The sequence below is a fragment of the Papaver somniferum genome, chromosome 1, assembly GCF_003573695.1.
Source record: "Papaver somniferum cultivar HN1 chromosome 1, ASM357369v1, whole genome shotgun sequence".
Taxonomy (NCBI): Eukaryota; Viridiplantae; Streptophyta; class Magnoliopsida; order Ranunculales; family Papaveraceae; genus Papaver; species Papaver somniferum.
In genome coordinates this window covers 118,845,482-118,857,989 of record NC_039358.1, presented here as the reverse complement: position 1 = coordinate 118,857,989, position 12,508 = coordinate 118,845,482, and the positions used below count along the sequence as shown (strand labels likewise).

Here is a 12,508-nt window from a genome sequence, read left to right as displayed (position 1 = left end):
AAAGGGTTTGGTCATTTTGCAAACGAGTGTCCAAATCGTAGAAAATACACTGGGAACAAAGGTCTTGTTGTAACACTTGATGAGATGTATGACAATTATGGTTCTGATGAAGATAAGAAATCAAGTGTTGCTCTTCTATGTGAAAACATTGATTTTGATAAGTGTAGCAATACATATATCAATCTTGATGGCTTTGTAGAAGAAAACCCAATCAAGATGGAAGAATCAATTGACCTTTCTTTTGGAAACCCCTTGTTTAATGTTTCAGGATCTACCGTGTGCCTAGCAGCTTGCGTTTCAAAGGTGCATGAACCATCTTTTGCATTGACATGCTCCTATTTCTCTCTCAAGGTACATGAGTTTTCAAAGTGTTTCAAATACAAACACAAGATGAGATATGTCAACAAACTTCAACTAAGAGCAGTTCGTCTAGCCACCAAGCTTAAACTCGCGGAGAAAACAACTGAGGTATGTAAGATCTTATCTTCATCAAAGAGATTAGTTTCCAAAGATATATATATGCCATTAGAGAAGAAAACATGGTCTAAACATATGGAAAGGCAGGATTCCATGAATTCCAACCAAAAGGGTCATGGTGGACAAATTGTTGTTCCCCAAAGCACAACTTGATTGTGTTGTCATGTGCATCTTGTCTCATATGCCTGTTCAAAAAAGACAAGATCTTGCACACCTCAGGCTTTAAAAATAAAATCTGTTTTAGTTTTTGTTCACTACACCATATTGGCCATATAGTAACTAAAATTCGTATAGGACATGTTGCCGTTACTAAAATTTAGTAACGGCCCCACTTCAGTTACGAATTTTGGACTGTTTAGTAACGGCTTAGAGTTCGTTACTATCAGCAACTGCTAGGAAAATTTCGTGCCAAACGCGCGTGTGCAAGGTAATACTTCTATCTATAATTCCGCCCAAATTTTTTGTAACTGAAAATAAGCTTCAGAGATTACTCATCCCTTCAGAGATTATTTCATGCCAAAAGCGCGTGTACTGCACAGCCTCATCCCTTATCTTATCTGCTCTCTTCACTCGTCTCTCTCTTTACTCTTTAGTCTAGACTAGATCTTCTCTGCAGAACTTCAGAGGTTAATTCATGCCAAACTTCAGAGATTAATCTGCTCAGCCAAAAACCTCTTTAGTCTATTAATTCTTTGGTAAGTGGATTAACTCCTTCGATTGTTTCATCTCTGTAAGATTGATAGTTAGGTTATATAATTAGGTTTTGATTTTAATGGATTTCATTCATTTTACTGCAGATCGAAGCACGTACTAATCTGGGGTTTAGGTCATCTTTCTTTTATGATACTGCAGCTGCTTTGCTAATCACGATAAGTCAGGTATTATCTTTTTTTTTTTGCCCTAGTTTTACTGGTTGGGTTTAAATTTAGTTCAGTTGGTAGCAAAGATTTGGGTTTTCAATTATTTTCGAATTACATGAATGTGTGTTGGTGAAATTGATTTTATGTAGTATCTAATACTTGTTGGCGTTTTATCAAATTACAAACCTTAGCTAGCTCAAAAATTTATGTTAAATTGAACGTGTGTTGGTGAAATTGATTTGAGAGATCTACTAGCTCCACTCAGATTCTGATTCTAGCTAGGTTTTGGTGTGGTGGTAACAGTATTACATGTTAGGGTTCCGCAATGGGATTTGAATTTATTCTTATCTATGATTTTTTTTAAAACATATCTGTCTTCCTTTGTGTTGAATTCATTCAAGATTGAGTCATTCTAATTGAATAATCTCTCTGTGTATGTCTTTTTACTAGTAAATTGAGACTACTGCTAGTGTGGTTTTACCATTCTAGTTTGCTTTGGTTATATTTCCCTTATCATTTTCAAAAGAAGAATGACAACACACCATTTTTTTTTACAAGGAATTTTAACATCAAAGTTTGCAATTATCATGATGATCAGAGTCTCTTTGATACAGGATTTGCGTGACATGTCTTTAACCCTATGCCTAATCTAGGTGAAAGTTCCTTTATACCTCTAATCTTCCTTACACTTTGTGTGGTTTCTTTGGTGAGACCTTTGTTTATGTATTTTTAAATGACTTTCCTCCACTGACTGTGTCTGTTGCCAAAACCCCACTAAAATATGTAAATTAGTCTACTGCCTTCAATACCCATTTTATCAAAAGAATATATTCCCTTATGGATGTGTTTGCATGATACCAAATTTACCCGTTCCAGTTTCTCGAAAGATTAAGTTCACCATCTTAATTTTTCTTAGTCAGAAGAGAGCATTTCCTAGCTATCATATAGATTTGCAGCTAAGCTAGCGGTAAGAGAAAGACCAAGTACTGTGGTGTCTGGATTTATGGTGACAGATTCCGCCCAAATAGTGACATACAGAAACCCGGTTTTCATCAAGTTGTTTTTTTTAATCTTATACTCCCTCCGTTTTTAGAAAAGAATTACTATTGTTTTTTAAATTGAACTATTTTTAGTCTAAAATGAAAAGATGGGAGTATCCCTTTTCCAGAAACGGAGGTAGTATTTCAGTTTTTCTATATATAAATAGGGAATAGCAGAAATTGTGACTAAATACATAAAAACTAAAGAGAAAGCTTAGTTTCCACAAAAGATTAGGATACTTTACCCAGTTTCCTCAAGCCAGCTTTGGCTAGTTGGTGCTTCAAATTTGAAGCACCCACTGGCCAAAGCTTGGCGTAAAAAATTGTGATCTTCCTTAAAATCCAGATTGTTACTTTTGAGTTTCAGTAAGTGCGTGTTGTTCCTTTTTTTAATGATTCGTTACTGGTGATTCAGGACTTCTATGTCACGGCTCACCTGTAGCTAAAAATCATGCAAAGGTGGTGCTAGACCGCATACTATTGCCAGCTGAATTGACCATAAAAGCTAACAAGTTTGTGAAGAACTTTCAAGATGTTGGAGTTGGAGGATTTGTGGTTCACCCAAAAATCTGCATCTGATATGATTAGAAGGGTCTATCTGTCTTTTTGGTGAATTCTTCGTGGATATCTCACCCATCATCATATGACTTTTATCTTTTTTGTTAATATCTCAGCATCATCCTATGTCTCAGCATCATCCTATGACTTTCATTTTTTTGCTAACACTTTTGTATGTATGTTTAAGACGCTGATGTGTACTCATATGATGTCTTGCATAGGTAAACTCCGATGCAATTGTGCTTAAGGGAGATTCTTATGCAATTGTGCATAAGAAAGTCTTAATTTTAATCGCAAAAGACTTTGAATGTTGATATATCTTTGTATATGGGTACGGTTTTTGTTGGTGTATATATGTTTGTAGTTGTGCAGGTGGCTGCAGTTAAGGTTTGCTGAAGCAATAGTAGCCACCCGGGGAATATCAATCCCTGGTAATTACTTGATCTGTGAAGATTTGTGTTATTTAGTTGAAATTTATGGATAAGTTTTTAACCTTCAGTTTACACTTTCGTGCGAGGTACAACACTTAATGATCGCATTGCTGCAGGATTATGTTGATAACAATCTCAGCGCCAAAGAGGAGCTGCAAATGGAATTTCATCAACTGCAATGTCTCTATTCAGAATATTCGTTCCAGCTGGTGATGGTTCCATGTAAGTACAATGTTGTTCGCATTTCCAACATCGTATGACTAGTTTACACTTATTATTGTAGTCCATTTGCCAATGCCAGCCAATGCAATTTCTGCATTTGTATTACTGCAACTTCTATTTTTCAATCCCAATTTCAAAGTGAAGCTGTTGTTGCATGTGAATTGTCCTAGGCTTCTTCTCCTATAATACTGCACATTGTTACAGGTACCTCTAGTTTCACTTGCTCTTGTGCTAATGGTGTTCAAACTTTCAAGGCTTTTGTGTCATGTGTGTATGTTAAAGCACTTCCTTTTCAAGTTTTGCAAGGATATAAATAAAAGTTTTATTCGTTCATAAACATTAAAATGCAGCAGATGATCTAAATAAGTTATTGTGAACTTCAGTTTTAAGATTTTGATTTCTTCTTGCATATATCACTTGTAGAAATACTTTGATTGTGAAATGCTAGTGAATTTTGTTGTCACATTCTGTCATCCTATTTATAGTAGGCAATTGAATCATTGTGTATATCCTTGTTTGCAAGTTTGTAAAGTGAATGTTTGAATTGGATTGAATGACAACAATTCCAGGGGTATGGGGCACTTGCAGGGTAAAATAAAAGGGGTGGGGAATTAATTTTGACTAGGGCGGTCAATGAAGACCAGCATTTTTTTTTGTTGCAAAACTTTAGTAACGGCTAAATATCTGTTACTAATGTTTTACCAGGAAAACAGAAGTCAATCAACGTTGACCTAGTAAAAAACTTTGTAACGGTAGTAAAAGATTTCTAACGACCAAATTTTCACTTTTTACCAGAAAATAGAAGTCAGTCAATGTTGACATAGTCAATAATCGCAACCCTAGAAAAACATTAGTAGCAACCACCGTCTGTTACGAAGTTTTTTTAGTAACGGCTATGTCACCTTTACGGAAACCGTTGCGACCCCAGAATTAGTAACGGCAGCATGCTCGTTACTAAAATTCGTTTCACCCCATTTCGTAACGGTTTATTGGTGTTATAACCCCATTTTGCAACATCCTATTTCAGTTGCTAATCACGAAATTTGGTGTAGTGGTTATTAGCGTTGTGTTGATTGGTTTTTGGAATTCGTCCATATCACTGTTGATATTGGAAGAGACTATTTTGAAAGAAGAGGGTTATTATCGACAATTCTACTCTTTATAGGGTTGTGAGTTGAACGAGTACGAACCTGTTTAAAGGTTTCAAAACCCTACATTCCTTTTTCCTTCTCTGATACTCTTTATATCTTAAGACTGCTTGTTGAGGTTTGATTGTGAACTCCTCTCACAAAACCGTGCCTTCATGGATACTCCGAGCACCATGTTTTCTGATAGGAAAGATATCAATATGATTGTTAAGCTATCAATCACTAAGGAAAAAGAGAGATCTCAATTGCCTCCATTTTTAAAAAGAAAAAGAAGGAATGTGAGGAAGCCAAGAGTTCTTCCTTCAAACTCTCATAAGTTTTCTGATGTTCTTGAAGAGTTGAAGCTGGCAAGAAAAGAGATTCAACAAATAAAGGCTTGTGTTTTTGGATCATTGGAAATTCAGAAGGCCCTGGTTCGACATCATCAAACAAGAAAGTTTATTGGTATTGACTCCTTACTCCATGAACCATATGTTCCAATGGTTATTGACGACAAGGAGTTCGGGGATGGCAAGGAATTTTTCAAAGATCTTAATGTCTAGTAAAACTTCTTAAGAGAATTTTGTTCTTGTTTTTGTTTAAGAAGGATAACTAAGGTTTGGAATAGCCATTATTGTGAGTACACATAGATATGTCCAACGCTTTCATCTTCATGTTTTTAGATTTATTTGTTTAAATTCTAAAGTTTGGTTTGGAAGATGATTCTTGCAGTATTAATCTGTATGGTTTTATATATTGCAATGTGTTATGGGATATGTGTGATTGCGTACGTGAACTTTTATTGTCCCATACATTGTCAAAAGTAATCTCGTTTATATGTCGATATGCATGTATTGATACAAGATCGATGAACTTTTTGACAAACAAAAGTTAAGCCTATTATGTCAATTCATTGATGGAAGATAGGTTAAAATCTTTTGTTTACGAGGATTATGTCTATTGTATGTCGTTATGCAAATAGTGATGAAGATAGAATGAATCCTTGTATATTCCGCAGTAGTGATCTTTCCCTTATCCATATTTTATGTGTATATTGTGCGGCTCCATAAGTCTTCTTGTGTGAGCACTTCCAACTAAACAAATCATAGATTCGTTTGTGATTAATTTGGTTGTGTATTCCGATTAAATTAATCATGGTTTCTCTTGTGGTTAGTTTAATTGAGAATTTTTTGGATACAAAATCATTTTGTGGTTTTTGGTGTCCAAAGAAATTCTTTATTTTCTTGTAAAAGTAAGGTCTCTCTTGTTGTTCTTTCGGGAATGACATCAAATGGGGGAGAGTTCTTAATTCAACTTGTGCTTAATTGCCAAATATTTGTGGGGAGTGCGGATGTGGAATATTATAGGGGTTATCTTGTATCTTTATAAACTCCGTTATGAATGCATCTAGCCTCGGCTATATGATTGCATCAAAACAAGTTGATATGTGCTTTTCTTTGGTTTTGAAGTGTCTTCATGAAAATTTCATTAGGATCCCGTTTTCGTACCTTTGCCAATTTTATTGACAAAAAGGGGGAGAATTAATATGTAGTTCACACTACAAATACACATGGTATTCGGATCATTATGTAAGGGGGAGTGGTTTTTGTGTTGAGACGAAGTATTGACTAAGGGGGAGTGATACATATCACCATAGTATTTTTGTCGAAATTGTGATATAAGAACTTTGATACTGTGTAATAATACTATGACACTGTATAACAATGATCGAGAGCTTTTTTTTTCTCATTGTTATGGCTACGGAACTTCAACAACTATGATGCTAAATTGAACATCTATGGAATCATGGGAGTACTTGGAAAAGATGAAGTTTTCGAGTAATGTTGAAGCACCAAGGAGATCAAGCATGTGGACGAGAAGCTACAAAGTTTTATTTATTTTGTAATCCATATGTATTGATAGTTTTGCCACTAAAATTGACAAAGGGAGAGATTGTTAGAGCACTGCTCGGTCGAACTCGCATGCGTTGCTATCTCAAGCATGCTTGTCAAGTTTAGGTGTCAAAACTATATGTCTTGATTTCTAGACTACTTATAGCTAAGTCTCAGTTTAGGACAGATTAGTGTAAAGCTCCAGACTCCATGGCGATCATCTTATGAAGACGAAGAACTACTCAAGGAACTAGTGGAACTTCATCCGACTAATTGGTATGTGGAGACTTCAACTTATCTATCACTCAAAAGTCTATCTCTCTATCTCCTACTCTTGAGACAAAGTCGTATAAGTATGATAGTTTTCATACATACACATTTGCTATTTCGAGCCGAGTTTACTCACCTATCTTTTTTCGAAATACGTGTTGGTAAGCTTTCACTTTAACCACTTTTCATCTTTATCCGTGACGAAAGTCATGATGATGTTTCAATCTTGAAAATATCTTTGATGAAGATAGTCGTGAATAACGATTGTTATAACATTATAGAAGAATGTTTCAATGATTGAAATGTAGAGTTGAGATTATGTAACCAACTACGGATATAAGCATATATAGTGTGTTCGCACATTGTGTATAAATCCATGTGCCGGAAACCAATTGTGTGCACTTGTGCATGCGACATTAGTAAAGGAGACAGGTTGGGTACGTGTACCGTACGCATACAAGCGAAAGTTTTTGACCGAAAACTTCTGCTAGAGTTTGTAGTTTACAAACTGGAAAACCAGTCACCTTAGGTACGCGTACTCACAGAAATTTTCGAACCGAAATTTTTTGCTGAGTTTCCAAACTCAAATCCGTACGCGTACCCAAGCTGGTTATTTCTCAAATCTGAAGTTCATGAACTTAAAACAATAAATCAATAAGGAACGCAATCTTGCAAACCATGGCTATATTGTTCATGAATTCATTCAAGTGAATCAACCCGATTTTGTTTCAATTGTGTCTATGAATAAAGACCTAAGCAACTGAACAACTCTATCAACTAGTTCTTATGAGTTTTTCAGTCGTTAACCTACAGGGTCTCAGGAAGAAACCTAAGGTTAAAGGAGAATGGACTCTAGCAAACTAACTAGTATCACACAGGAGGTGTGGGGATTAGTTTTTCCAATTATTAGATGTCTCCTTTATATATTTTTCAAATCAGGGTTTGAAATCCAAGTTACCTTGGTAACAAAGCATTCAATATTCATCGTTAGATGAAAAACCTGATTTCTCCAAGCTAATATCTTTCAACCATTAGATCGAAACTTAGCTTGTCATACACAAATGAAATGTGTTTCATTTAGGTTTGAGTAACCGTACCTAAACGTGTACACTTGGTTACTTCACAAATAGTTAACAGATCTGATCTTGCCATTTTCTATCATACGAGTTCAATTGAATAATTGACTTAACATTATATCTCCGATAGAGCAAGATAAAAAGAAATCACAAACATCTTCGTCTCATCGTTTGTGATTCCGCAACATCTTGTTTCGCTACCATACGATTAAGATTGTTGTGAGTTGATTGATAATACTAGGCTGTTCTTCGGGAATATAATTCTGGATTATCAATTAGTTCCTGCTCACTTTGATTTGTCAAAAGACGGAACAAAACTCATAGGTTTATCTGTGGGAGACAGATTTATCTATTATCATAGACTTTTCTGTGTGATACATATTTGTTTATTAAAGTCTTCGACTTTGGGTCGTAGCAACTCTTGGTTGTGGGTGAGATCAGCTAACGGAATCAAGTGCGTAGTATCCTGCTGGGATCAGATACGTAAGGAGCGCAACTGTACCTTGAATCAGTGTGATATTGATTAGGGTTCAACTACAGTCCAGACCGAAGTTAGTTTGTAGTAGGCTAGTGTTTATAGCGGCTTAATACAGTGTGGTGTTCAATCTGGACTAGGTCCCGGGGTTTTTCTGCATTTGCGGTTTCCTCGTTAACAAAATTTCTGGTGTTTGTGTTATTTCTATTCCGCATTATATTTTGTTATATAATTGAAATATCACAGGTTGTGCGTAAAGATCAATCAATTAGAATATCAAACCTTTGGTTGTTGATTTAAATTGATTGACACTTGGATATTGGTCTTTGGTACCATCCAAATTATTATCCTTGTATTTGATAAAGACTCGTAGATTTCTATTTGCTTGAGTAAAGATCAAATCAAGTGAGAGAGATATTAACTCCTCGATATACTTTTCTCTAGATTGAGTCTGACTGTCTAGTTGATTCTCTAGAAAGTATATTGGAGTCAGTCCATACAGATTGCTAATCGAAATATTGGGTGTGGTTGTTATACCCCCGCTTTTTCATTTCTACTAAATAATTCTCCCTTTTTTTTCTAAAATTGACAAAGGTTTCGAATAGGAATCGAAATGAACTACACCTTAAGAGATTATCAAGAGTAAAGAGCCATACCAAAAAAAATTCGATGATACCATTATGTTTCGCAATGTAGTGCTTCATCTAGGAGAGGTTGTTTAAAAGTATTTTCTTCACCTAAAGATTTCACTGCCGCACATCCCACAAAGATATAACGTTTAAGCATAAGTTCAAATTGAACTCTCCCCCATTTATGTAATTCTCAAAGAGAACAATAAGACCGACCTTGCAATATACAAGATAAGGATTTTCCTTAGACATCAAAAAATATACATTTGTATTTAGTATTTTTCTCACTTCTCACCAGCTACGAACAAAGAAGCTTCAAAATAATGATTTTAGATTTTAGAGTAATCCAAAAAGCATTATTCATTATGAGAAAAATTATCACTGAAAATTTGCTCATGTTAGTTTAGAAAACAAAGAGTAAAGAGTGTAGTTTTTTTTTATGATTTCATAAGACATTCTGATCTAGCCAGTGACGAACGTAGAAATTAAAGAACATGCATATTTTTCGCCAATTACGATAAGAGAAGTAAAACGCTTTATAAGTGAAAATGCGGGGGTCTAACAACCACACTCAATAATTCGTTTGGAAATCTGAGAGGAATTACTCCAATACACTTTCTAGGGAATCAACTAGACAGTCAGACTCAATCTAGAGTAAAGTATATCAAAGAGCTTAATATCTCTAACTCTTAATTCAATCCGCAATCAGCAAATAGAAATCTATGAGCCCGATTGAATATAAGAAGAGTTACTTGAACGGTACCAAAGACCAATGTTCAAGTGTCAATCAATGTAAATCAACAACCAAAGGTTGGATATTCTAATTGATTGATCTTAACGCACAACCTGTGATATTTCAATTATATAACAAAATATAATGCGGAAAAGAAATAACACAGACATCAGAATTTTGTTAACGAGGAAATCGCAAATGCAGAAAAACCCCAGGACCTAGTCCATATTGAACACCACACTGTATTAAGCCGCTACATACTCTAGCATACTACCAATTAACTTTGGACTGGACTGTAGTTGAACCCTAATCAATCTTACACTGATTCAAGGTACAGTTGCGTTCCTTACGTATCTGATCCCAGTAGGATACTACGCACTTGATTCCCTTAGTTGATCTCACCCACAACCAAGAGTTGCTACGACCCAAACTCAAAGACTTGATAAACAAATCTGTCTCACAGAGAAAAGTCTATAGATTGAATAAATCTGTCTCCCACATAAATACCCAAGAGTTTTTGTTCCGTCTTTTGATAAATCAAGGTGACCAGGAACCAATTGATAAACCGGACTTATATTCCCGAAGAACAACCTAGTATTATCAATCACCTCACAATAATCTTAATCGACTAGCGAAACAAGATATTGTGGAATCACAAACGATGAGACGAAGATGTTTGTGATTACTTTTATCTTGCCTATCGGAGAAATTAATCTCGAGTCAATTATTTTAATTATACGCAATACGATAGAAACAGGCAAGATCAGAACATCCAACTACAAAGAAAATAGTTGGGTCTGGCGTCACAATCCCAATGAAGTCTTTGAAGTCGTTAACCTACAAGGTCTCGATAGAAACCTAAGGTTAAAGGAGAATCGAATCTAGTTATCCAACTAATAACACACAGGAGGTGTAGGGATTAAGTTTCCCAGTTGCTAGAGTTCTCTTTTATATAGTTTTCAAATCAGGGTTTGCAATCCAAGTGACCTTGGTAACAAAGCATTCAATATTCACCGTTAGATGAAAAACCTGATTCAACCAAGATAATATCTTCAACTGTTAGATCGAACTTAGCTCGTTACACACAAATGAAATGTACCCTCATTTAGGTTTATGTAATCGTACCTAAACGTGTACTCCATGTTGGTTCATGAATAGTTAACCGAGGTTAGCCATATGATTACTCTCATATCAACCTTATTCATCTTAACCATAACTAGTTCAAATGACTCAAATGAAACTAATTAAAGAGTTGTTCAATTGCTATATTCTCATAGAATTATACAAGAACACAATTGAAGCAAAATCTTTTTGATTCACTTGAATCAATCATGAACATTATAACCACAGTTTGCAAAGATTGCATTCCTTATTATATAAATGTTTATGTTCATGTTTAAAACCGATTTTAGAACTTTAACCTTCAAGTATGAAAACGGGTACGTATACTTGAAATACCCGGACTAAGATTGAGTTACGCCAGTACGAAAACGGGTACGCAAACTTCAAATCCCAGCAGAAATTCACGGACATGAACCTGTACGCCAGTACGCAAAAGGGTACGCATACTTAGGTTCCCGAATTTCTCAAACCAACAGGTACACAAACGGGTGCGCATACTATGGTTCTCGGACATGGATTACATATGTACAAGAGTGCACAACATGACATATCCAATAAAGGTTAAGTATTCAGAACTCTTATTTCAATCATTGAAACTTTCTTAGAGGATGACAATAGTCGTTTTTCACACACTATTAGCATCAAAGAAATTTTCAAATTATTGAAATAATCATTACGAAACATTCCAAGAAAACACCAAATGATTGTATCACATAAACCATGTAGGATGTTACTATGCAATTTTCACATGATATAAGATGAATTTGGTCGAAGCGAAAGCTTACAACACATATTTCGAGAAATATGTAAGCGAGTTAAACTCAGTTCGAAATCTCAAATGTGTATATAGAAAACTATATCGTAATACGACTTATGTCTCAATATAGGAGATAGAGTAGAAATAGACTTTCCCAAGTGATAGATGAGTTCAAGTCTCCACATACCTTTTCTTGATGAAGTTTCGCAAGCTCCCCTTAGTAGTTCTTCGTCTTTAAATGATGAACGTTGTGAAAACTAAGCTCAACTACAAAATATATGTCCTAGTCTGAGACATCTATAAATAGGCTAGAAATCAACATTTGTAGTTTTGATCACTAACATTGACAAACATGCTTGAGATAGCAACGCATGCGAGTTCGACCGAGCAGTGCTCTAACACTAAGAATTATCTTGTGAAATCCCTGCAATTTGAGTATAACCATGAAGATTAAATATTGCAATCTGTTTTAAGATATTTTACTCATGTTTTAGCCAATTACGAACACAAAGAGTAAAGAGCGCAACATATAAGAGAAATAATCATGAGAATATGTTATAATCATACGTCTATGATAAAACAAATAACCATCACATGAAAAATAAACAATACACATAGAATGATCGATAAACATCGAGTAATGCAAATATCATCATTAAATAAATTTTAACTAAATAAACTTCAATAATTAATAGAAGAAGTAGTAATGTAAGAAAAAACATTAATAAACTACTTCAAAATACCAGTTTATCCTCCATAAAATAATAAGAATAAATACTAAATAAATTTCAATAATTAATAGAAGAAGTAGTAATGTAAGATAAAACATTAATAAACTA

At 34.8% G+C, this 12,508-nt stretch overlaps 1 long non-coding RNA gene across 1 annotated transcript; it reads left to right on the top strand.

Moving 5' to 3' along the window:
• Positions 1-988: 988 nt before the first annotated feature.
• On the top strand, positions 989-3,932 carry LOC113332302. Its single transcript, XR_003351438.1, has 4 exons — positions 989-1,172; positions 1,275-1,355; positions 2,793-3,366; positions 3,483-3,932. It is a non-coding gene; the product is annotated as an uncharacterized LOC113332302 (long non-coding RNA).
• Positions 3,933-12,508: the final 8,576 nt, after the last annotated feature.